This window comes from Apium graveolens, chromosome 4 (assembly GCF_009905375.1).
Source record: "Apium graveolens cultivar Ventura chromosome 4, ASM990537v1, whole genome shotgun sequence".
Taxonomy (NCBI): domain Eukaryota; kingdom Viridiplantae; phylum Streptophyta; class Magnoliopsida; order Apiales; family Apiaceae; genus Apium; species Apium graveolens.
Genome location: NC_133650.1, coordinates 23,354,030 through 23,358,100, shown reverse-complemented (window position 1 = coordinate 23,358,100; position 4,071 = coordinate 23,354,030). Strand labels below are relative to the sequence as shown.

General features: G+C 40.2%; 1 non-coding gene across 1 annotated transcript; it reads right to left on the bottom strand.

Moving 5' to 3' along the window:
• Positions 1-547: 547 nt before the first annotated feature.
• On the bottom strand, positions 548-654 carry LOC141721970 (small nucleolar RNA R71). The gene has a single exon (XR_012575010.1). It is a non-coding gene; the product is annotated as a small nucleolar RNA R71 (small nucleolar RNA).
• Between the last annotated feature and the right edge of the window lie 3,417 nt (positions 655-4,071).

Genomic DNA, 4,071 nt, shown 5'->3' with positions numbered 1-4,071 from the left:
GCGCGTGTTTTCGCCTTAACAAGTTTTTGGCGCCGCTGCCGGGGACTCGGTGTTAATTTTTAGTTTATGTGCTTGTCATCAGTGGTCGTTAAAGTTCACTGACTCGGATTCTTTTACTTTCATGGTTTATTTGTTTGTGTTTCAGGTACTCATTACAATGGGAGATCCAGCAGCACGAACGAAAGCCTTGATGGATTTTTCTCAACCCAAGATCAATGACATTCAATCTAGCATTATCCGACCAGCTATCACAGCTAATACCTTTGAGATCAAGCCTGACATAATTCAATGGGTACAGACTTCAGTCCAGTTTGGGGGTTCTCCAACGGAAGATCCCAATACACATATTAGGGATTTCATAGAGATCTGCGACACCTTCAGGTTCAATGGTGTTTCTGAAGATGCTGTGAAGCTGAGACTGTTCCCATTCTCTCTGAGGGACAAGGCTAAGAGCTGGTTACACTCTCTACCAGCTGGTTCGATTACTACTTGGTAGAATCTTGCTTAGAATTTTCTTACTAAATTCTTCCTTATGGTGAAGATAGCTGCAATAAGGAATGCTCTTACTCAATTTGCGCGGAAATCAGGAGAATCTTTATATGAAGCTTGGGAGCGCTACAAGGAGATGCTTAGGAAGTGTCCTCATCATAGAATTCCTGATTGGATGATCATCAATTGTTTTTACAATAGGTTGGGAGCACAGTCCAGACCCATGCTCGATGCAGCAGCAGGCAGCGCATTATGAGCGAAGAGCTATGAGGAAGCTTATAATCTAATTGAACTGATGGCTGCTAATGAATATCAGTATCCAGCCCAGAGATTGCCATAGAGCAAGGTAGCAGGAGTTCTTGAGATGGATACAACTATGACTATCACTGCTCAACTAAAGGAGTTATCTATGAAGATCGATTTTCTGGCTAACTTGGGTGTTAAGCAGATAATTAGTGTTTGTGAGCTGTGTGCAGGTCCGCATACGACGGAACAATGCGTTATATCTAGTGACTCATCTCATTTTTTGAGCAACTTTCAGAGATCGCAGCAACCAGTTCCAGATACTTATTATCCTGACAACTGGAATCATCCTAACTTCAGCTGGAGCAACAATCAGGATGCGATGCAACAGCCGTTCCAGTAGTTTGGAAATAAGCTATTCAACCCTCTTGGTTTTCAGCAACAATTTGCACCAAGACAACAACTCCAACTTCAACAACGAACTCGTGATGCAGATCTATCTTCGAATGAAAAATCTGAATTAGAGGAGTTGAGACTTATGTGCAAAAACTAGGCTCTTATATGCCAAAGCCAGGCTATTTCTATCAAGAATCTGGAGAACCAAATAGGGAAAATTGCTAATGCCTTATTGAATCGGCCACCAGGAATGCTTCCTAGTGATACAGAAATAAATCCAGGCAAGAGGGAAGTTGAAGAGCAGGTGAACGCCATCACCTTAAGGTCTGAAAAGGTCGCAAGACCCAAAATTCAGCAAGACGAAGAGCCTGAAAAATCTCAAGTTTTGGAAAATGCAGTTGTGGCTGAAGAAGAAGTGCAGAAGGAAGCAGAGGTGGAACCAAGGAAGACTACTGTGGAACACACTCCTCCTGAGGGTAATACAGGGGAAAAACATATCTATCCTCCACCTCATTTTCCTAAGAGGCTGCAGAAGAAAAAGCTGGATAAGCAGTTTGAGAAGTTTTTGGAGGTGTTCAAGAAACTTCATATCAACATACCTTTCGCTGAAGCTCTTGAACAGATGCCTAGCTATGCGAGGTTTATGAAAGGTATTCTCTCTCGGAAAGTGAAGCTCGATGACTTAGAGACCGTTGCTCTAACGGAGGAATGCAGTGATGTGCTGCAACAGAAGTTGCCTCCGAAGCTTAAAGATCCTGTAAACTTCACTATTCCTTGCACCATCAGAAACTTGTCGTTCGACAAGTGTTTATGTGATTTAGGAGCTAGCATCAATCTGATGCCCTTATCTATCTTCAAGAAGCTTGGTCTGCCTGATCCGAAACCAACATACATGTCATTGCAACTAGCTGACCGTTCCATCGCTTATCCACGAGGTATAGTGGAGGATGTCTTGGTCAAGGTGGATAAACTCATCTTTCCTGCTGACTTTGTAATTCTTGATTTCGAGGAAGATAAGAAGATTCCCATTATCTTGGGAAGACCATTCTTGGCTACAGGCCAAACTATGATCGATGTGCAAAAAGGAGAGCTTTCGATGAAGGTTTATGATCAAAAGGTCACTTTTAATGTGTTCAAGGAAATAAAGTTACCCACAACTAAAGAGGAGTGCTTTAAAGTAGAGCAAATGCAGGTTTTGAATGCACCTCCGTGGAAGAGGAAGTGGGATTTTCCATTCGATTCTCTTGGGTTAGCAATGCTGAAAATTTCTCAGGAGCGTTTTGAACTATTTATTCAAGAAGCTCCCACACTTGAGCTCAACCGAATGCCAGATCACTTGAGTTATTCATTCTTAGGTGCACCACATGATAAGGGCTTGGGATATATTTTTGATGATATAGAGAGTAGCCGAACGAATCCTCCAGGGCCTATAGAGGGTTCTTCTCATGTGCAATAGGTAGTTGATAGGACTAGTGTTGGCGATGAGCAGTACAAGTGAGTAATAGGCGTATGGAGGCCATGCACGACATTCACCGTCATTTTGTTGCAGATTTCACACAGGCTTTGGGTACTGTTGTCCGAGACACTGGTGGCGAGGTTGATTGACCACCTAATCCTCCACCCGACGAGGGTGACTCTCCCGCTGACTAGGTATGCCTGAAATCCTTATTATTACCTTCAATGAGGACATTGAAAATTTTAAGTTTGGGGGTGATAATGTAAGGATTAGTAGTGTGTGTCCATATAGATTCATATTGCATGTTTAGTTGTAGTTCATTCATATTTTTGTATGACTGTTCATTTAGGACATATTTGTTTGTTTTTATGTGATTTCATATAGTTGCATTTGCATGCATATTTAGCATGATCCCTTAAGATGAACTATGATATTGGATAAGTTGATGTTGATTTCAGTGTGGTGATGACGAATAGAGGAATGTTTAAGTCTTAATGAATTGATTTGCATGCCAGAAACAAATATTTTCAAAAAGTATTATAGGGTTGTTTTTTATCTAGATCATGATCGTACTTGTTTGTTGTTGAGATTTAATCACTTGGTTATATTTAGAATTTGTGATATTCTCGTAATGACGTAAAAACACTGATTTTTTTATCTGGAGAAAAACTTGGATTTCATTGCTAGTTGTTGTAAGGCTAGGCGTCAAAGGGCTAGTAGCCGACTCATATTTTTATGAGTAGTCTAGGGTTGAATGAGATGGAGCGAAACACACTCATTCAGAAATTGTTGAAAAAAAAAGGAAAAAAAGTATGTGTTTATGCATAATTGATCAAGAGTGAGCTCTTTAATACTCGATTTATTAAGTTCTAGGGGACTTTGTGCCTAGTGACCTAAGGCTTTTATAGTCTGGGATGCGCTAACCTAACGCTCGCTACATGGGTATTATTGCATAAGTCTTTTGGGACCTCATTCATTGCACGGTCAAATAAGCATCTTTGCTATGTGTTCAATAATAGTGTGAATCCTTGTATAACTCTAGTAGAAAGGAGGTGTTGTGCGTCATAATGCGTTTATTGTCTATTCTCTTTATAAACGTTTGATTGTTTCGATGATAGATAAGTTATGGTTATTGATCTAGTATCGAGAGTATATCTGTTAAGCATCCACACACGCACGTTTCTGGTTTGTGAGTTGGTTTGTGGGATTTATTCGAACTCTGTTTCAAGTTATTGCATTCTTAGAGGCATTGGCTTATTCATTTGGTTATGGTTATTCTGAGGGGATCGATTGCATTATCATTTAGTTGCATTCACGAAGTTGCATTCATGCATTAGGTTTGTTTTGTAGTTTTGAGTCTGTTTATGCTTGAGGAGAAGGATCGATTCAAGTTTGGGGGTGTAATAAGTAGATTTTATATCCACTTGGAATGCTTTATTACAAGCTTAAATTGGTGTTTTGGATTCAAGTTGTTGGTATTTTGATGT